The following is a 23,224-nucleotide window of genomic DNA, read 5'->3' on the forward strand; positions in this document are numbered from 1 at the left end:
AGTGGCACCCAAACTCGGCTGAACTCTTCATACCAACCTTCACCTTTTTCTGAACTACAAAGCTGCACCACTGTACACGGAGGGGGTCTCTCACTTTGTTTCCCCCACAGTATGATAACCAGAGATACTGCTATACCTTTCATGCACTGAAGATTATGGCCCTGTCAGAAGGGACCAAACCTTAAAAAGAAAAACTGCCAAATGCATACTGAACAACAGTAAACATCTCCCCACACTCCTTTAAAGTAGGAAAGCAGCACACAAAATAGTGCATTCTAAGTCAACCAATGACATAATCACACCAATTATCAGTTTCTGGTGAGGAATATGACAAGCAGCACATTTTAATGGAACCAACTACCCAACTCTCATCTCTGAATTGAAAAAAATTACTTGTCTTACACTGACCCTTGCTTGCTAGCCCTATTGACTTAAGAATTCTTCTTCACTGTTGGGATATCTGTCACCCTGAAAGCTGTTTTAATGTACTTTTTAGTGTGTGTGTGTGTGTGTGTGTGTGTGTGTGTGTGTGTGTGTGTGTGTGTGTGTGTGTGTGTGTGTGTATGCAGGGGAGGATATTCTTTGAAGCTGTAAATGATCACTTTGCAGAAATGTCATTAGTTTCTTTGTGCTCAAACATGATGAACCTTACAGACAAGGAGCAGGGCAGAATTGTGCACTTTAAAATGCATTTTACCCTTTCTCTAAATTAGTGACATCTTGGTGTTGGTACATATAAATACAGGGGAAGGGTACAAATAAATAAATCTTGCTTTCTGTTATTTAATTTAGATTTATGTGGGTGTATTGACTAACAGACATTTTTCACCTCTTTCAGTAATGCTGTTGAGATATTTTAACATCTCTGTGTTCTATTTTATCATATAGTGGACACCAGATGTTACTGATGATCCAGCCAGTCAGTTCTCGCTATAATTCATTTAAACAGTCTGTTTTATGTAACTTGATTCCGACCATATTACTTAACTTTTGTAAATGGACTTGGTGTGCAAGCGCAGTAAAAAATATGAAGATGAACTAATTTTAGTGAATTCTTGGCTGAAACTGAAGGCACATTAAGGACTTATTATTTCTGACATGATGTTTGGTAAGTCTTCATAGGGCTACTGGACAGTGTTACTGTTTTGTTCTGAAGAAAGAATAGTTGTGTCATATCTTACCATAACCATAGAGGTCCTTCTCTTCCATGTTGACCCTTCGCCTGAGGTGACCCGCACGTCCGGCTCATATTCTAAAGCTTAGCCTGGCTGCTGTATGGTGCGTGGACGTCACACACACAGACCATAAACGCAACATCCGCACGCACAGACCTCAGAACCGAATATCCCAGTCAGTCAATAGTCTAAGGCAAGCTGAAAGGATGCCATCTAGAAAGGGAAAAGGTCTTAGAGGGGGTAGAAGGGTGGGATAGGAATACTGCAACATGGAAGAGAAGGACATCTATGGTTATGGTAAGATTTTTCTATTCTATGTCCTTCTATTCTCATGTTCCAGTATTCTAACAGGTGGGAGAGTACCAAAGTTCAACATGTGTTATGAGATGTGGAAGAGGATGCAGTCTCCAAGAATCCATGGAGGATGGCTTTAGCAAATCCTGCCCTAGCCCTAGAGATGCAGTCCAGTTTATAATGTTTAGTGAAAGTGTGGCCTGAAGACCCTGTGGCAGCCTCTGAAATGGTGGCTGTATCTAGCTCTTTGAAGAATGCCCTTGAGAAGGCCACAGCTCTTGTTGAGTGGGCTCTGACTGTGTAGGGTAACTGTTTCCTATGGAAGGAGTAGCAGAAAGATATTGTCTTGGAAATCCATGAAGACATAGTTTGTTTGGATACGGCTTTCCCCAGAGCCCTGGGGTGAAAGGATACAAACAACTGGTTGCACTTTCTGATGTCCTTAGTCTTATCCAGATAGACCTCTAAGTTGTCTGTGAACATCATGGGAATGCAGCACTCTCTCACTGTCATTCTGAGGGGAAGGAAAGAATGTGGGGAAATTAACAGATTGCTTAAGGTATAGTTCATTGACCACTTTAGGCAAGAAGGAGGGATTTGTATGAAGAGAGACCCTATCCATATGAAAACTGAAATAAGGTGGGTTAGCCATGAGTGCTTGTAACTCCGAGACTCTTCTGGCCGAAGGGAGGGCTACAAGAAGCACTGTTTTCCAAGTGCACATGTTTACAGTGGCTAAAGCTGCAGGTTCAAATAGAGCAATAGTGAGTTTTTACAGAATAAAATTCAAATCCCAAGGAGGAGGAATGGGTTTTCTCGGTGGTCTGATGTGAAAGACCCCTATGAGAAAGAGCTTCACCTCTAATCTGGATAGCAATGATGGATCGAGAGGTAAGCAAGCTGAGGTAGCTGACAAATGGGCTTTCACTGAGGAGTATGAAAGTTCATATTTTAGGAGCTCACACAAATAAGACAGACTAGAGGTACAGTGGATATAAAAAGTTTCTTGCATGTACACCTCTAACAATTTCTGTCCACATCCTCCTGTTCTTTGCTTTCAGCTCTCTACCTTTTCCTATCCACCCTGCCTACTAGTCTTCATTCCTTTGCTGCTCTGTTTCACTTGATTAGCCAGTCCATTACCATGTCTAGCTTGTATATTCACCTCTGAAGCTCCCCACTTCCCCACAGACTCCATATACCTGAATATCCCTAGAGACCCTGATCCAAACAGCTGTCCCACATTCAAAATAACTCAAATGTTTGGATGACTGTGACATTAAAGAGATGGGAAAGGAAGGGACTGTTTACTACCAGCTGGCCATATACTGTGAGGTCCAGTATGGACAGTCTGCCTCAAGGCATTCCCTGGTTTCTACTAAAACAAAAACTTATATACTGTAGCCAAAACAAGCACCCTGAAACTTTTTATCACTTTTGCTCCTTTCACTAACTAATTAAAAATAAATATTTTCTTGGAAGGGCAAGAATTTCTGTGTAGAAGGTGACCCCAACAGGGATTTTTCTGCTGGAAATGACATTCTTAGCCAATTGCTGCTCCGGGGAATCCCCAGAGATGCATCTCCTCAAAGTGGCAAGAAACTACAGAAGAAATCTTCATTTCATTTTGACTACTGATTTTCCTCCTTGGGGCTAGCCAATTAGTAATCAGAGTGAAGGTGTGTGTGTGTGTGTGTGTGTGTGTGTGTGTGTGTGTGTGTGTGTGTGTGTGTAGGGGGGGAGGGGTTGCAGCAGAGCTTTGTGAAGCTGGCTAGCTGTGGTTTCCTAGGCAGGGAAAAGTACAGTTGTGTACACTTACCATAAATGCAGCTCTTACAGTGTATTCACTGTTGCAGTCATAACATTTGGGTTATCTGCTTGCAGTAGCCCTCAGTCGGACTGATTATCAAAGTCTTGGGTCCTGCGTCGGTTGCTGTCTCATCTTTCATGACGTCAGGTAGTCAGGGGTATAAAGCATGCAGCTGACGCCATTACATCAGTTTTTCTTGCCCCAGATGTCAGGTGCCCCCCTAATGGGAAGCAATTAAATATAGATATACAAGGTTATACCTCCAACAAAAAAGCAAATACACCAAAAAGCTTTTAAGCATAGTAAAGGAGAATAGAGGTATAGCCAAAAGAAGTCAGAGGGCTGGAGGGAGGGTAACCAGGACTACAACAGTGAATACAATCGAACATCTACATTTATGGTAAGTGTACACAACTGTACTATGTTCTTCATGTTTCACTGTTGCAGTCATCACATTTGGGTATATTCTCAAAGCTAAGGATGGGAGGAGGAATTTAGATAGCATTAGGACCAGCTATAAGGCCCTGCAAGACTGCAGTGGCAAAGCCAGCTCTGCATTTGGAGAAAATTGGCAAATGGTAATGCTTGGTGAAAGTATGTACAGAACTCCAGGTAGCAGCTTCTAGGATGTCTCTGGTAGGGACACCTCTGAGAAGGGCTGTAGAGGTACATGAAACCCTGGTTGAATGGGGTCTAATCCCCTGTGGGATAGGTTTTCCATGGTGCTTATAGCAGAAATGAATGCAATGGCCTATCCATTTAGAAATGGTTTTCTTTGAAATAGCCTTCCCCTCTGCCCCTGCAGCAAATGCCACCAGCAGTTGTTCAGATTTCCTTTGAGGTTTAGTCCTGTCCAAGTAAAATCTAAGTTGTCTGTGCACATCTAAGGAGTGCAGTATCTGTTCCCCTTTGTTCTGTGGATTGGAAAAGAAGGTTGGCAAATGAATGGATTGATTAAGAGCCACACTGGATACCACCTTGGGCACGAAGGAGGGATTGGTCCTGAGGGACACCTTGTCTGCATGAAAGATGATGAAAGGCTCCACTGCCATAAGGGCCTGTAATTCAGATACCTGAAGTGATTGCTAAAAGGAAAGCTGTTTTCCAAGAGAGGAATTTTAACTCTGCAGTTGCAGCTGGCTCAAAAGGAGGAAGAGTGAGTTTTTCCAAAACAAAGTTAAGGTCCCAGGCTGGAGTTGGGGCTCTCCTGGGTGGTCTTATGTTATTGGCCCCTCTGAGGAACTGCTTGAGCAGTGGGTGAGAAAAGAGGGGTGGTTTTGTGTTGTAATGAGCTGAAATGGCTGAGGCGTGAATTTTGATGGAGGAAAAAGAAAGGCCCTTGTGAAGCATCTCAGTTAAGTATTGAAGAATTTGAGTTAAATTGGGTGCTGATGTGGCTATCCCTTGAGTTTGGTTCCAGGCACAGAATCTTTTCCATTTTTCAGCATACGATTTTCTACTACTAGGCCCCCTTGCCTCCAAAATGACATCCAACACTTGTTTACTGAAGGATGGTAATGGAAAGATTAGGCAATTAGCCAGGCTGCCAGGCTCAGGGTTTGAAGCTGGGGGTGCAGAATCTGGCTCTCCTGCTGTGACAGCAGGGTAGGAGTCTGAGGCAGGTGCCATGGGGCTAGCTGTGACACACTGCGCAAGAGGGGGTACCAGTGCCGGTGTGGCCAGTCTGATGCAATCAGTATCATCCTTAGTTTGTCCTGGCTGATCTTTAGTAGTACTCTGGAGAGGAGAGGCAGAGGAGGAAAGGCATAAACTGATACCTTTTTCCAGCTGAAGAACAGAGCATACACTTTCCAAGTTTGTTTGTGGGGAGTCCTTGTGCAGAATTTGTCCAATTGGTAGTCCTGGGGGAGCAAACAGGTCTATATCTGGGCTCTCCCATTTGTTGATCAACATGTTGAAAGTCTTTGATTCCAGTTTCCACTCGTGTGGGTCCATGAGATTTCTGCTTAGTTTGTCTGCCAGTGTATTTAGTTTTCCTGGCAGGAATTGAGCCTGTAGATGCACTTGGTAGCTCAAGGCTGTGTTCCACAGAGCCATGGCTAGTCTGCAGAGGGGGTAAGAATGGGTACCCCCCTGCTTGTTTATGTACCAGATAACAGTGGTGTTGCCAGTCTTTACCATTAATTGTCCTGGAAGAATGTGGTCCCTGAAGGCTGTCACAGCATTCTGTACAGCTAACATTTCTTTTTGATTGATATGCAGGTGAATTTGACTTGGGTTCCATTTGACCTGAATGCATTTCCCTGCCAGGTGAGCCCCCCATGTATAGTCTGATGCGTCTGTTGTTAGGGTTAGGGCGGCAGGGGGTAGAGTGAATGGTAGTCCCTTGTTTTGGTGGCATGCCTCTACCCACCAAAGGAATTCTAACCGTAGGCAAGGTATGATAGGAATGATTGCTTCTATATCCTGAGAGTGTTGACACCATACGCTTTTTAGATACTACTGTAGTTTCCTCAGATGCAGTCTTGCATATGGAATTAGTAGAATGCACGAGGCCATGAACCCCAAGGCTCGCAGTATTTGCCTTGCAGATAGCAGGGTTTTTGTGGCCACTAGTTTGAAGTAAGTTTTCAAATGAATTTGTTTCTCTGGCGTGAGGAAAGCCATCTGAGAAGTTCCCAGGAATATAATTTGTTGACAGGGTACCAGATGTGATTTCTTTTCATTTATGGTGCACCCCAGACAAGTTAACACCTTTTGTACAAATGCCAGATGATTCAGAAGTATGTCCTGGCTTTCTGCCTGAATTAGACAATCGTCCAGATATGGGTATATTTGAATATTTATTTGCGTGCAAAATACAATGACTGGAGCCAGGCAATTTGTGAATACCCTGGGCGCAGTAGATAAGTCAAAGGGCAGTGCAGAGAATTGATAGTGCATGTAGCCTGCTTTGAAGTGTAGGTATTTTCTGCAAGATTCCCTGATTGGGATGTGCAGGTAGGCTTCCTTTAAATCCAGTGTTGCCAACCAGACATCCTTGTCTAGCTCAGGAAGTAACTGGTGAAGAGTTAGCATCTTGAATTTTGGAATCACCAAAAAGCTGTTTAAGGTAGAAAGGTCCAGGATAGGACGCCATGAGTTGTCTTTTCTGGGTACCAGGAAAAGTCTTGAGTAGAAACCTTGTCCCTTTTCCTCTTCTTGTACAGTTTGAATAGCCTTTATGCTTAAGAGAGAGGGTACTTGCTTTTGAACCTCTGCCCACTGACTTGGGGGTAGATCTAGCCAACCGTTTGGGGTTGGTAATGTGTGGAAGTGAAATCTGTATCCTTGGGAAACTATATTTAAAACCCATTTGTCCTGGGTAATGAGTTCCCATTTTTTTCCCTGCAGAGCAATCTTTCCTCCTAAAGGAGCAGTCAGTTGAGAAGTGCTTGGAAGTTTCAAAATTAAGTCATTGAGACAGTTTACCATAGGGGGGAGTCTTACTACTCCCTGATTTGGAAGTAGGAGCCTCCCACTGCTTAGTCCTGTGCGTACCCTGGGACTAAAGCCCGGGTATTCTGCTGGTTCTGGGTTTGGACTAAGAAGGCCTGGAAGACACAGGAAGGGACCAATTCTTAGAGGGCCAATGCCTACTAAATCTTGGAGGCTGTACTTGTAAGAACTCTTTAACAGTTTGCATAGATTTAGCTTCTTCCTCCATCTTTTTAAGAATTTTTTCTGCTTTGTTGCCAAACAGGCGGTCCTGATTTAAGGGAGCATCCAGCAAATTAGCTTTAACATGATCTGGCAAGGATTGCTCCTTAAGCCAAGCATGCCTTCTAAGTACAGACCCAGTGACAGCGGCCCTACAAGATGCCTCTAGAGAATCAAAACCACATTGTAAAGTACGTTTTCCAACCTGTTCAGCAGAATGCATTAAATCCTGTAAATCCTGGTTTTCAGCACAATCAGGAATCAACATCATTTTCTGTTTAAGCAATCCAATAATATGCTGCTGATACTTTAACATATGAAACTGGCAATTTATGGCCTTAATGGCCAAGGTTGCAGAAGTGTATACCTTCTTACCCCATCTATCCAGCGCCCTGGAGTCTCTATCAGAGGGGGTAGGATTTTTCACAGTAGTAGCCTTAATGCCCTTGGGTCCCTGTGAAATGGTCTCAGGATCCACAGTAGGATTTTTGAAAAGGAATTTGTGAGAGTCAGGAACCCTGTAATATCTATCAAGTTTTCTGGGAGCAGGAGGTAGAGTCAGGGGCCAGGCTAGATTCCGAAAAGGCATCATCCACAATGTCTAGTACAGGAGGGATAGCTAAAGGCCTATGCTGGGGCAGGAGTACGAAATCCCTAAGCCTCTTTTTAGAATCAGAGTAATCCTGGCTTTCTCAATGAAAATGCTCCCTAAGAGTATGCAAGGTTTCACCAAAAGAGAAATCCTCTCTGGGGGGGGCAGTGGGAATAGAGTCCTCTGCATCAGAATCCTCATAAGTAGAGAAGGGTAAATCCTGGTCATCAGAAGAAACAGAAATTTCAGAATCCTGGTCAGAAGTATCATAAGCAAATTCAGTCCTAGGTCTCTTAGAGGGGGAAGGTTGGCTTCCCCTGATTAAAGTAAGAAGGTCTTGAGCCGTTCTTATCCTTTGTTTTTTAGGCACTGAGGCCTGACCACGTGGTCTGGGAGTCGGTTTTTTAGGCATGGTTTGAAATTTAGGCCATGAAGAAGAAGATGGCGTTGGTTTAAAATGCAAGTCAGTAGGCCATAATAAACCCTCAGAAGTCGGTGCCTGCACAGCGGCTCCGGACCCATCCAAGGTAGAGACATCCGCAGGTTCCACAGTTGAAGCACCTCGCGGCATACCTGACTCTGAATGGGTATCAGTAGAGGCCTGCGAATCTGAAGTGGCGGGTATCAGGGGCTGCGAAAGCGCATCACTGAGTACCGGCGAACTGGCGACTGGCTTAGGAGAAGTGTCGTTGGCAGCCTTGGACCAAGGTAGCCTGTCTCTGTCTTTATCTTTGCATTTTTTCAGAATGTCGGTAGTCGGATGGCTTACCGAAGACATATCTGGATAACTGAACCGAGTACCAAAATAATTAGAAGTGAAAATATACCGATGACGAATAGCTCGTTGCTTAAATAAGGCACAAAACCCACAGCGAGGTACGTCGTGGTCAGGGCCTAGGCAAGGAATACAGTACAAATGAAAATCTTTATGAGGTATTTGCTTTCCACAAGTAATACAATTATTGACTTTTACTGACATCGGTTTAGAGCAAGAAAAAGTTACCCCAATGGGGTACTTCGCTTTAGTTGAAGAATTCGGTTCTGAAACTCGAAAATGAAAATTTCAGGAGTCGGCCAACTGGCACTTGTGAACTGCTTCTGCTTCGGGCACCGCACGGCAAGTAAGACTGATGTAATGGCGTCGGCTGCATGCTTTACACCCCTGACTACCTGACGTCACGAAAGATGAGACAGCAACCGACGCAGGACCCAAGACTATGATAATCAGGCTGACTGAGGGCTACTGCAAGCAGATAACCCAAATGTGATGACTGCAATAGTGAAACACGAAGAACATCAACCCATATAGTCTAAAGGGTACTGCAGCAGTGGGAATTATGAACATTTAAGTACTTACGATAATAAGAGAACTATAACAAGAAAGTCCAGCTTTGTTAAGCATTATGATTTCTGCTACAGGAGTCAAAACACTTAGCAGATCTGACCTTCTCAAGCTGCCTAAAACCCTTTTCTTTCCATTATGGATGTTTTACGTCAAACTCTACAGTTATTCTTGTTTTAAAAATAAGCTTGTGGAAAGCAGAAAAGACAAGAGCTACAGACTGGCACTCCAGAGGGTGAGGATGGAGAAAGAGCATGTTGCAAAAGATGGAATGTCTTACAGAACTGTCATTATGCTAAGTGCCTAATGTTTGTATTTGATAACAAATGGTCTATCTTCAATAACCACTGAAACAAATTCCCTAGCTAATCTGCCAGAGTGGCTACCACCATGGCAAAAATATGGACAGTTTCCATGAAAGAAGACCTAGACCTACAAATAATGTCCATCTTATGGTGCCTCATACGTGTTTAGAGAAGACCATCAATGGCTTTAGACCTAGTCACAACTCTAGTAGTCCTGAGTCCCTGGAGTTTTCGACAATGTCCACCAAAGCAAGCCTTCAATAACTTTCTATTAGGGAAAAGGAAAGGGGTTTGAAGGCATACCTGTTAGCTTTTGCTTCAACTGTAAACATTTAATGAGCATGGGTTCTTCTGTGTAAAGAAGGATAATTATCTCTCTTTTCATCATCTAAATCTTTCTGTCAGGGAATCTAATGGAGATTCATTATTTCAGTCTTTGGAGGAGCTTTCTTAGTCCTTTTGTATGGAGGCACTGGGTCTGATAGGTACAATAATCTACACATATAGAAGGTTTTTGTCAGTACGTGTTCAGAGGGTTCCTGGAGTAACTGTGTGGAAGAAAAATCCTGAAGCCCTATAATCCACAAGTGGGGAATCCAGGAATGGCTAACAGATGGGAGGATACCGCAATGCCATCCCTGATGCTAGCAAAGCCATTCTGAGGTAGTGACATCTGAAAGGGCCAGTGTCAAAAAATTGGCTAATGAGAAAGGATTACCTGAGCCAGGAAGTCCAATTTTTGAAAAAGTAACACTGGGTAAGACATGGCCAGTGACTGCAATGCGGACAATAACTCAGGAGGTAGTGGGTACAACTAATAATTGAAAAAATGGATGACGGAGAAAAAATTCACCAATAATCACCACAAATCTCCGTATCACAGGATCCAATGAAGGCAGTCCCACAAGTTGGTGTAAAGGCCAATATGAAGAGAAACTAGTTGGTTCCACACAAAAACTTTTCAGTCCACAAGACACGAACTCAAACGCTGTATAGTAGTAAGGTTTTTAATGACAACACAGCACAGCACAGCACGACAGTATTCAAAACGTTTCAAACAGAATGCAAGCAGAAAAGATTTAGCGCTTTCATTTCCAAAACAGGAAACTTCATCAGAATAATACGTATATTCCTGCTTGCTGTTTTATACACCTTCTAATTTCAATTACTGAATTAATCAATTTGCTTTTAGTCTCTTGGTTAAAGTAACATACAGTTTAAAGCACCAAAAGCAAAAGCAAAACAAAACTTTTTTATTTATTGTAATCCATGTACTGAAAAATATCATTTAACAGGATTCCATATAAAATCATTATAATAATCAATGTAACACTAAAAAAATAGTAATTAATATGAATTGTAAACAAATGCAGTGAAATATACCTGTGTATACTAGAATTAAAATTAAAGTTCTAGTAAAGAATACAAATGTTCATGTAAATGTAGATGTAATCAATATAATGAATACATGTATATGAATATAAATATAAATATAATAAATATAAATGTAAAAATAAATATAAATATAAATAAGTGTAAATATATATGTATATAAGATATAAAATTACCATAAATGTATAAAATCAATAAGTGATGAGTTTAAGGTTTTTTCTTTTTGTTTTTATTGGTGTTTTTAACTTTATTGGCCCTTAACCTTAGGGCTGGTAATATTGACACATAGTCATTCATTCCTGGGGGTGTGTTAGCATCCAGGCGCAATTGCCATATCAGTTCTCTATATGTTAAATGGTTTTCCCAATCCCCACCTCTATTATTCCTAGGTAACATTTCCAATACCCAGAATTTAAAGTTAGCCTGATCACAAGTCAGTGTATGTCTGTAAAGTGCATTTGTTTCTTTTTTTCTATTTACATCATACATGTGTTCATATATTCTTTGTTTCAAAACTCTTTCGGATTTTCCCACATAATAAGCCCAACAAAAAGTACAATATACTAAGTATACTATTCCTCTAGTATAACAAGTATAATGTTGTTTACTTTTAAAACTAATAGGAATAGTAGGAATAGTTAGTTCATCAATGTTGGCTATAAAAGTACATTGGGAACATCTTCCACACTTCAGAGTTCCTTTTTTCTTTGTGTTCCCACCATTCTCAGACTTATTATTCTCAAAGATGTTTTTGAGATTAGGACCCTTCCTATAACTGTAACATAAATTTCTATTAAATATGTCCAACTTATTTGGCATACTTTTAAAGATGTTCCATGTCTTATATATAGCCTTTCTTATCATTTGTGTATTAGAATTGTAGGTCATAACAAAAAAGGTGTGCTTTGCTCTCCCTTTTTATTCAAAAGTTCATTGTTTTCATTAATTTCTTCCTCCACACCTTTGTCTGTAAACTCACTACATGTAATGTTGTTATCAAAATTTAGTATAGGTATATATTTGGTACCCCTTCCCCTAATCACCTCATTCTTCAAGGGTAAAATAAGTCTATCTGGGTAATTTCTTTCTAAAAACAATTTATGTACATAATCCATCTCTTTAACAAATTCTGCGTATTCTGATGTCATCCTTGCCACCCTAACCATTTGTCCCTTAATAATATTTTTCTTTTGCAGTGGCGGGTGGTTACTAGAATAATGTAAGTAAGAATTAGAAAAACAAGCTTTTCTATAAATACTGGAGGTATATTTTTTGTTTTTATCATCCTTTTGAATGGTTACATCTAAATAATTTATTACTTTCGTATTAAATTCATATGTGAAACTAAGAAAGTGGGTAGTATTATTTAAATATTCCATAAAATGGGGTATTTCTTGTTGTGTACCTTTCCATACTATTAATATGTCGTCCAAAAAATGATAATATTTTTCTATATGATTCATAAATGAAGTATTTAATACGTAATGTAATTCCCAATAAAGCATGACTAGATTTGCAAAAATGGGGGAACATGCAGCCCCCATAGCTACACCATCCAATTGTTGGAAAATATCCCCTTGAAAATAAATAAAATTGTTTTTTAACACCATTTCTGCATTTTCTAAAATTAGTCTAAACTCATTCTGGTTTAAAAATTTGAATTCTAATAACATAAGCTCAAACCACTCAAGCCCTGTGTTGTGTGGAATCACAGAGAATAAATCCTTAACATCTACTGTTAAAAAAGAATAATTGGATTGGTATTGTAATGTATTAATTTTCTTTAACAAGTCCCAGGATTCGATTAAAATATGTGAGTAATAGTTATAAAAGGGCTTTAGTTTAGTATCAACATAAATAGCCAAAGGTTGTGTTTTTGATCCATCAGAAGTCACTATAGGTCTTAATGGGGGATTTTCTATGTCTTTATGTATCTTGGGGATACCGAACATCGTAGGTAACAGTGGTTTGTCGACCTTAAAAAACCTATACAGTCTATCATCTATTAACCCCTGTAATAAATTGTCCTCTATAATCAAATCTATTTTCTTATATGCTATATTAAGCTCATTTTTGGAAATAATTGTGTATCGCCCCTGCACATTTAAGATATTCATCATCTTAGAAGTAAGTCCACTTGTTCATTAATACTACCCCTCCCCCTTTATCAGGTTTCATAATTCTGACATCTGCGTGTTCTTGTCTAATTTCTTCCAAAGTTTTTCTTTCTTCTAAATTGAGATTTAAATTGATGTACCTACTCTTATTGTAGTTGTGTATATCTCTTATTTCTTTTGTAACTATTTTCTCAAAATTAGCGATATCAGTCTGTAAGGGGGGGTTGTAAGTACTCTTCCTTATTAATCCATCATCATTCTTATTCATGTTATAATTGGGCTCATTTGCTGATGCTAAAACTTCTAAGTTTAATTTTCTAGTAAATAGTTTTATATCTAGCATAATTTCAGCCAAATCCATCTTTTTTGTTGGAACAAATGTAAAACCCTTTTTAAACAATGAAAAATGTCTGTCTTCAATAATGAGGCCTGTGTAATTGTAAATGGAAAAACCTCCATCTTCTTTTATGATGACCTCACTACAAGCATTAGAGCTATGTGTTTCATAATCTTCTGTCTCTCCCCAAATATCTAAAAACGTGGAAATATCATTGTCCATTAAAATTGTTGGTTGTTCTGGTACCGCTGGTTGTATCTGTTGGTAACTTGTGCATATGTTGGGTGGGATGGCAGGTTCAGATCCGCTCTGATCTTCTGAGTCCCTCTTGCCCTAAAGGGACATCTTGTTCATTATAAACCTCATTATAATCATCATTATAATTGTTAGTGTTGTTGTATAAATTCGCTACACTATGTTCTTCATTATTATAATGCTGTTTTTTATTTTGAAACCTTGGGTTCTGGTATTTAACATGTGAGTACATATCTCTCTTGAAATCTCTAAATTGTTCATTAACATACCCTAAAGGGTAGGCTTGTTTGTGCTCATAAGCCCATTCGTCCCTGTCCAATTTTGCCATTTTTCTTTTGTGGTTTCTAGCTAAAACGTTGTCAACATCATTAAAAACTCTAAAATAATTACATTTGTATTTTCTAACAGTAAATAACAGGTCTTCACTTATCTCTTTGTTTAACAATTCAATTTTAACATTCAGTTCATCCATTAATCTGTTGTTGTTATTAATCATGGCTTTCATCATTGCCAAACCACAGTTATTTAGTATTTCCACAATTTCTTTGTAAAGGGGTGAACCCATAATAATATCGTTTGGAAATTTATTTAGCCTAAGACCCTTAGGCACCTGTTTTTTCTTTATACATTCAGATAAAAACCAGTTATCAAGATTTAAATTTTTGTACTTTAACATAAACTTTTTTAATAGCTTACATTTGTCAGCGTAAGAACTGTCCTGTTTTTTGTGTCCATGCTCACGCAACTCAGGAACGTTGATTGAAGCTTCTAGTGAGCCAGTCGCTAACATTAATGTCCGCATATTTATCCAAAAACAGTGAATCGTCCTGTTGGTTGTAGTTTTGTACATCCCTCTCGTTTGTATTTCCTTCACAGTGGTTTAAAAAATGTTGTGATCTTGTATTAGGCAAATTCTGTCTGTATGAATTGCCATCATTGATGTGCTTACTCGTAGAAGGTTGTGCGCACGGAATGGGTATTTCCGTTTCCTGTGTGTCCGTATCAGGTTGAGAAAAAGCCTGTAACAGTCTTGTAAGCTCACCTATAAGGCTCTTTTCATTCAAATTGACCTGTGAGGCCCCTCGGTTATCCTGTACTTCCATAGTGCAAAAACAACTAATAATTGAAAAAATGGATGACGGAGAAAAAATTCACCAATAATCACCACAAATCTCCGTACCACAGGATCCAATGAAGGCAGTCCCACAAGTTGGTGTAAAGGCCAATATGAAGAGAAACTAGTCGGTTCCACAGAAAAACTTTTCAGTCCACAAGACACGAACTCAAACGCTGTATAGTAGTAAGGTTTTTAATGACAACACAGCACAGCACAGCACGACAGTATTCAAAATGTTTCAAACAGAATGCAAGCAGAAAAGATTTAGCGCTTTCATTTCCAAAACAGGAAACTTCATCAGAATAATACGTATATTCCTGCTTGCTGTTTTATACACCTTCTAATTTCAATTACTGAATTAATCAATTTGCTTTTAGTCTCTTGGTTAAAGTAACATACAGTTTAAAGCACCAAAAGCAAAAGCAAAACAAAACTTTTTTATTTATTGTAATCCATGTACTGAAAAATATCATTTAACAGGATTCCATATAAAATCATTATAATAATCAATGTAACACTAAAAAAATAGTAATTAATATGAATTGTAAACAAATACAGTGAAATATACCTGTGTATACTAGAATTAAAATTAAAGTTCTAGTAAAGAATACAAATGTTCATGTAAATGTAGATGTAATCAATATAATGAATACATGTATATGAATATAAATATGAATATAAATATAAATATAATAAATATAAATGTAAAAATAAATATAAATATAAATAAGTGTAAATATATATGTATATATGTATATAAGATATAAAATTACCATAAATGTATAAAATCAATAAGTGATGAGTTTAAGGTTTTTTCTTTTTGTTTTTATTGGTGTTTTTAACTTTATTGGCCCTTAACCTTAGGGCTGGTAATATTGACACATAGTCATTCATTCCTGGGGGTGTGTTAGCATCCAGGCGCAATTGCCATATCAGTTCTCTATATGTTAAATGGTTTTCCCAATCCCCACCTCTATTATTCCTAGGTAACATTTCCAATACCCAGAATTTAAAGTTAGCCTGATCACAAGTCAGTGTATGTCTGTAAAGTGCATTTGTTTCTTTTTTTCTATTTACATCATACATGTGTTCATATATTCTTCGTTTCAAAACTCTTTCGGATTTTCCCACATAATAAGCCCAACAAAAAGTACAATATACTAAGTATACTATTCCTCTAGTATAACAAGTATAATGTTGTTTACTTTTAAAACTAATAGGAATAGTAGGAATAGTTAGTTCATCAATGTTGGCTATAAAAGTACATTGGGAACATCTTCCACACTTCAGAGTTCCTTTTTTCTTTGTGTTCCCACCATTCTCAGACTTATTCTTCTCAAAGATGTTTTTGAGATTAGGACCCTTCCTATAACTGTAACATAAATTTCTATTAAATATGTCCAACTTATTTGGCATACTTTTAAAGATGTTCCATGTCTTATATATAGCCTTTCTTATCATTTGTGTATTAGAATTGTAGGTCATAACAAAAAAAGGTGTGCTTTGCTCTCCCTTTTTATTCAAAAGTTCATTGTTTTCATTAATTTCTTCCTCCACACCTTTGTCTGTAAACTCACTACATGTAATGTTGTTATCAAAATTTAGTATAGGTATATATTTGGTACCCCTTCCCCTAATCACCTCATTCTTCAAGGGTAAAATAAGTCTATCTGGGTAATTTCTTTCTAAAAACAATTTATGTACATAATCCATCTCTTTAATCAATTCTGCGTATTCTGATGTCATCCTTGCCACCCTAACCATTTGTCCCTTAATAATATTTTTCTTTTGCAGTGGTGGGTGGTTACTAGAATAATGTAAGTAAGAATTAGAAAAACAAGCTTTTCTATAAATACTGGAGGTATATTTTTTGTTTTTATCATCCTTTTGAATGGTTACATCTAAATAATGTATTACTTTCGTATTAAATTCATATGTGAAACTAAGAAAGTGGGTAGTATTATTTAAATATTCCATAAAATGGGGTATTTCTTGTTTTGTACCTTTCCATACTATTAATATGTCGTCCAAAAAACGATAATATTTTTCTATATGATTCATAAATGGAGTATTTAATACGTAATGTAATTCCCAATAAAGCATGACTAGATTTGCAAAAATGGGGGCACATGCAGCCCCCATAGCTACACCATCCAATTGTTGGAAAATATCCCCTTGAAAATAAATAAAATTGTTTTTTAACACCATTTCTGCATTTTCTAAAATTAGTCTAAACTCATTCTGGTTTAAAAATTTGAATTCTAATAACATAAGCTCAAACCACTCAAGCCCTGTGTTGTGTGGAATCACAGAGAATAAATCCTTAACATCTACTGTTAAAAAAGAATAATTGGATTGGTATTGTAATGTATTAATTTTCTTTAACAAGTCCCAGAAATCGATTAAAATATGTGAGTAATAGTTATAAAAGGGCTTTAGTTTAGTATCAACATAAATAGCCAAAGGTTGTGTTTTTGATCCATCAGAAGTCACTATAGGTCTTAATGGGGGATTTTCTATGTCTTTATGTATCTTGGGGATACCGAACATCGTAGGTAACAGTGGTTTGTCGACCTTAAAAAACCTATACAGTCTATCATCTATTAACCCCTGTAATAAATTGTCCTCTATAATCAAATCTATTTTCTTATATGCTATATTAAGCTCATTTTTGGAAATAATTGTGTATCGCCCCTGCACATTTAAGATATCCATCATCTTAGAAGTAAGTCCACTTGTTCATTAATACTACCCCTCCCCCTTTATCAGGTTTCATAATTCTGACATCTGCGTGTTCTTGTCTAATTTCTTCCAAAGTTTTTCTTTCTTCTAAATTGAGATTTAAATTGATGTACCTACTCTTATTGTAGTTGTGTATATCTCTTATTTCTTTTGTAACTATTTTCTCAAAATTAGCGATATCAGTCTGTAAGGGGGGTTGTAAGTACTCTTCCTTATTAATCCATCATCATTCTTATTCATGTTATAATTGGGCTCATTTGCTGATGCTAAAACTTCTAAGTTTAATTTTCTAGTAAATAGTTTTATATCTAGCATAATTTCAGCCAAATCCATCTTTTTTGTTGGAACAAATGTAAAACCCTTTTTAAACAATGAAAAATGTCTGTCTTCAATAATGAGGTCTGTGTAATTGTAAATGGAAAAACCTCCATCTTCTTTTATGATGACCTCACTACAAGCATTAGAGCTATGTGTTTCATAATCTTCTGTCTCTCCCCAAATATCTAAAACGTGGAAATATCATTGTCCATTAAAATTGTTGGTTGTTCTGGTACCGCTGGTTGTATCTGTTGGTAACTTGTGCATATGTTGGGTGGGATGGCAGGTTCCGTATCCGCTCTGATCTTCTGAGTCCCTCTTGCCCTAAAGGGACATCTTGTTCATTATAAACCTCATTGTAATCATCATTATAATTGTTAGTGTTGTTGTATAAATTCCCTACACTATGTTCTTCATTATTATAATGCTGTTTTTTATTTTGAAACCTTGGGTTCTGGTATTTAACATGTGAGTACATATCTCTCTTGAAATCTCTAAATTGTTCATTAACATACCCTAAAGGGTAGGCTTGTTTGTGCTCATAAGCCCATTCGTCCCTGTCCAATTTTGCCATTTTTCTTTTGTGGTTTCTAGCTAAAACGTTGTCAACATCATTAAAAACTCTAAAATAATTACATTTGTATTCTCTAACAGTAAATAACAGGTCTTCACTTATCTCTTTGTTTAACAATTCAATTTTAACATTCAGTTCATCCATTAATCTGTTGTTGTTATTAATCATGGCTTTCATCATTGCCAAACCACAGTTATTTAGTATTTCCACAATTTCTTTGTAAAGGGGTGAACCCATAATAATATCGTTTGGAAATTTATTTAGCCTAAGACCCTTAGGCACCTGTTTTTTCTTTATACATTCAGATAAAAAACAGTTATCAAGATTTAAATTTTTGTACTTTAACATAAACTTTTTTAATAGCTTACATTTGTCAGCGTAAGAACTGTCCTGTTTTTTGTGTCCATGCTCACGCAACTCAGGAACGTTGAAGCTTCTAGTGAGCCAGTCGCTAACATTAATGTCCGCATATTTATCCAAAAACAGTGAATCGTCCTGTTGGTTGTAGTTTTGTACATCCCTCTCGTTTGTATTTCCTTCACGGTGGTTTAAAAAATGTTGTGATCTTGTATTAGGCAAATTCTGTCTGTATGAATTGCCATCATTGATGTGCTTACTCGTAGAAGGTTGTGCGCACGGAATGGGTATTTCCGTTTCCTGTGTGTCCGTATCAGGTTGAGAAAAAGCCTGTAACAGTCTTGTAAGCTCACCTATAAGGCTCTTTTCATTCAAATTGACCTGTGAGGCCCCTCGGTTATCCTGTACTTCCATAGTGCAAAAACAACTAATAATTGAAAAAATGGATGACGGAGAAAAAATTCACCAATAATCACCACAAATCTCCGTATCACAGGATCCAATGAAGGCAGTCCCACAAGTTGGTGTAAAGGCCAATATGAAGAGAAACTAGTTGGTTCCACACAAAAACTTTTCAGTCCACAAGACACGAACTCAAACGCTGTATAGTAGTAAGGTTTTTAATGACAACACAGCACAGCACAGCACGACAGTATTCAAAACGTTTCAAACAGAATGCAAGCAGAAAAGATTTAGCGCTTTCATTTCCAAAACAGGAAACTTCATCAGAATAATACGTATATTCCTGCTTGCTGTTTTATACACCTTCTAATTTCAATTACTGAATTAATCAATTTGCTTTTAGTCTCTTGGTTAAAGTAACATACAGTTTAAAGCACCAAAAGCAAAAGCAAAACAAAACTTTTTTATTTATTGTAATCCATGTACTGAAAAATATCATTTAACAGGATTCCATATAAAATCATTATAATAATCAATGTAACACTAAAAAAATAGTAATTAATATGAATTGTAAACAAATACAGTGAAATATACCTGTGTATACTAGAATTAAAATTAAAGTTCTAGTAAAGAATACAAATGTTCATGTAAATGTAGATGTAATCAATATAATGAATACATGTATATGAATATAAATATGAATATAAATATAAATATAATAAATATAAATGTAAAAATGAATATAAATATAAATATAAATAAGTGTAAATATATATGTATATAAGATATAAAATTACCATAAATGTATAAAATCAATAAGTGATGAGTTTAAGGTTTTTTCTTTTTGTTTTTATTGGTGTTTTTAACTTTATTGGCCCTTAACCTTAGGGCTGGTAATATTGACACATAGTCATTCATTCCTGGGGGTGTGTTAGCATCCAGGCGCAATTGCCATATCAGTTCTCTATATGTTAAATGGTTTTCCCAATCCCCACCTCTATTATTCCTAGGTAACATTTCCAATACCCAGAATTTAAAGTTAGCCTGATCACAAGTCAGTGTATGTCTGTAAAGTGCATTTGTTTCTTTTTTTCTATTTACATCATACATGTGTTCATATATTCTTCGTTTCAAAACTCTTCGGATTTTCCCACATAATAAGCCCAACAAAAAGTACAATATACTAAGTATACTATTCCTCTAGTATAACAAGTATAATGTTGTTTACTTTTAAAACTAATAGGAATAGTAGGAATAGTTAGTTCATCAATGTTGGCTATAAAAGTACATTGGGAACATCTTCCACACTTCAGAGTTCCTTTTTTCTTTGTGTTCCCACCATTCTCAGACTTATTCTTCTCAAAGATGTTTTTGAGATTAGGACCCTTCCTATAACTGTAACATAAATTTCTATTAAATATGTCCAACTTATTTGGCATACTTTTAAAGATGTTCCATGTCTTATATATAGCCTTTCTTATCATTTGTGTATTAGAATTGTAGGTCATAACAAAAAGGTGTGCTTTGCTCTCCCTTTTTATTCAAAAGTTCATTGTTTTCATTAATTTCTTCCTCCACACCTTTGTCTGTAAACTCACTACATGTAATGTTGTTATCAAAATTTAGTATAGGTATATATTTGGTACCCCTTCCCCTAATCACCTCATTCTTCAAGGGTAAAATAAGTCTATCTGGGTAATTTCTTTCTAAAAACAATTTATGTACATAATCCATCTCTTTAATCAATTCTGCGTATTCTGATGTCATCCTTGCCACCCTAACCATTTGTCCCTTAATAATATTTTTCTTTTGCAGTGGTGGGTGGTTACTAGAATAATGTAAGTAAGAATTAGAAAAACAAGCTTTTCTATAAATACTGGAGGTATATTTTTTGTTTTTATCATCCTTTTGAATGGTTACATCTAAATAATTTATTACTTTATTAAATTCATATGTGAAACTAAGAAAGTGGGTAGTATTATTTAAATATTCCATAAAATGGGGTATTTCTTGTTTTGTACCTTTCCATACTATTAATATGTCGTCCAAAAAACGATAATATTTTTCTATATGATTCATAAATGGAGTATTTAATGTAATGTAATTCCCAATAAAGCATGACTAGATTTGCAAAATGGGGCACATGCAGCCCCCATAGCTACACCATCCAATTGTTGGAAAATATCCCTTGAAAATAAATAAAATTGTTTTTTAACACCATTTCTGCATTTTCTAAAATTAGTCTAAACTCATTCTGGTTTAAAAATTTGAATTCTAATAACATAAGCTCAAACCACTCAAGCCCTGTGTTGTGTGGAATCACAGAGAATAAATCCTTAACATCTACTGTTAAAAAAGAATAATTGGATTGGTATTGTAATGTATTAATTTTCTTTAACAAGTCCCAGGAATCGATTAAAATATGGGAGTAATAGTTATAAAAGGGCTTTAGTTTAGTATCAACATAAATAGCCAAAGGTTGTGTTTTTGATCCATCAGAAGTCACTATAGGTCTTAATGGGGGATTTTCTATGTCTTTATGTATCTTGGGGATACCGAACATCGTAGGTAACAGTGGTTTGTTGACCTTAAAAAACCTATACAGTCTATCATCTATTAACCCCTGTAATAAATTGTCCTCTATAATCAAATCTATTTTCTTATATGCTATATTAAGCTCATTTTTGGAAATAATTGTGTATCGCCCCTGCACATTTAAGATATCCATCATCTTAGAAGTAAGTCCACTTGTTCATTAATACTACCCCTCCCCCTTTATCAGGTTTCATAATTCTGACATCTGCGTGTTCTTGTCTAATTTCTTCCAAAGTTTTTCTTTCTTCTAAATTGAGATTTAAATTGATGTACCTACTCTTATTGTAGTTGTGTATATCTCTTATTTCTTTTGTAACTATTTTCTCAAAATTAGCGATATCAGTCTGTAAGGGGGGGGTTGTAAGTACTCTTCCTTATTAATCCATCATCATTCTTATTCATGTTATAATTGGGCTCATTTGCTGATGCTAAAACTTCTAAGTTTAATTTTCTAGTAAATAGTTTTATATCTAGCATAATTTCAGCCAAATCCATCTTTTTTGTTGGAACAAATGTAAAACCCTTTTTAAACAAGGAAAATGTCTGTCTTCAATAATGAGGTCTGTGTAATTGTAAATGGAAAAACCTCCATCTTCTTTTATGATGACCTCACTACAAGCATTAGAGCTATGTGTTTCATAATCTTCTGTCTCTCCCCAAATATCTAAAAACGTGGAAATATCATTGTCCATTAAAATTGTTGGTTGTTCTGGTACCGCTGGTTGTATCTGTTGGTAACTTGTGCATATGTTGGGTGGGATGGCAGGTTCCGTATCCGCTCTGATCTTCTGAGTCCCTCTTGCCCTAAAGGGACATCTTGTTCATTATAAACCTCATTGTAATCATCATTATAATTGTTAGTGTTGTTGTATAAATTCCCTACACTATGTTCTTCATTATTATAATGCTGTTTTTTATTTTGAAACCTTGGGTTCTGGTATTTAACATGTGAGTACATATCTCTCTTGAAATCTCTAAATTGTTCATTAACATACCCTAAAGGGTAGGCTTGTTTGTGCTCATAAGCCCATTCGTCCCTGTCCAATTTTGCCATTTTTCTTTTGTGGTTTCTAGCTAAAACGTTGTCAACATCATTAAAAACTCTAAAATAATTACATTTGTATTCTCTAACAGTAAATAACAGGTCTTCACTTATCTCTTTGTTTAACAATTCAATTTTAACATTCAGTTCATCCATTAATCTGTTGTTGTTATTAATCATGGCTTTCATCATTGCCAAACCACAGTTATTTAGTATTTCCACAATTTCTTTGTAAAGGGGTGAACCCATAATAATATCGTTTGGAAATTTATTTAGCCTAAGACCCTTAGGCACCTGTTTTTTCTTTATACATTCAGATAAAAAACAGTTATCAAGATTTAAATTTTTGTACTTTAACATAAACTTTTTTAATAGCTTACATTTGTCAGCGTAAGAACTGTCCTGTTTTTTGTGTCCATGCTCACGCAACTCAGGAACGTTGAAGCTTCTAGTGAGCCAGTCGCTAACATTAATGTCCGCATATTTATCCAAAAACAGTGAATCGTCCTGTTGGCTGTAGTTCTGTACATCCCTCTCGTTTGTATTTCCTTCACGGTGGTTTAAAAAATGTTGTGATCTTGTATTAGGCAAATTCTGTCTGTATGAATTGCCATCATTGATGTGCTTACTCGTAGAAGGTTGTGCGCACGGAATGGGTATTTCCGTTTCCTGTGTGTCCGTATCAGGTTGAGAAAAAGCCTGTAACAGTCTTGTAAGCTCACCTATAAGGCTCTTTTCATTCAAATTGACCTGTGAGGCCCCTCGGTTATCCTGTACTTCCATAGTGCAAAAACAACT

General features: G+C 36.8%; 1 protein-coding gene across 1 annotated transcript in view; it reads right to left on the reverse strand.

Moving 5' to 3' along the window:
• Positions 1–23,224, reverse strand: part of CCHR13.PART0H19orf44 (chromosome chr13.part0 C19orf44 homolog) — an 822,089-nt gene that overhangs the window by 630,083 nt on the left and 168,782 nt on the right. The gene's annotated exons all lie outside the window — the stretch shown is intronic.

Source organism: Protopterus annectens, chromosome 13.part0, assembly GCF_019279795.1.
Source record: "Protopterus annectens isolate FY-2018-M chromosome 13.part0, PAN1.0, whole genome shotgun sequence".
Classification (NCBI taxonomy): domain Eukaryota; kingdom Metazoa; phylum Chordata; order Ceratodontiformes; family Protopteridae; genus Protopterus; species Protopterus annectens.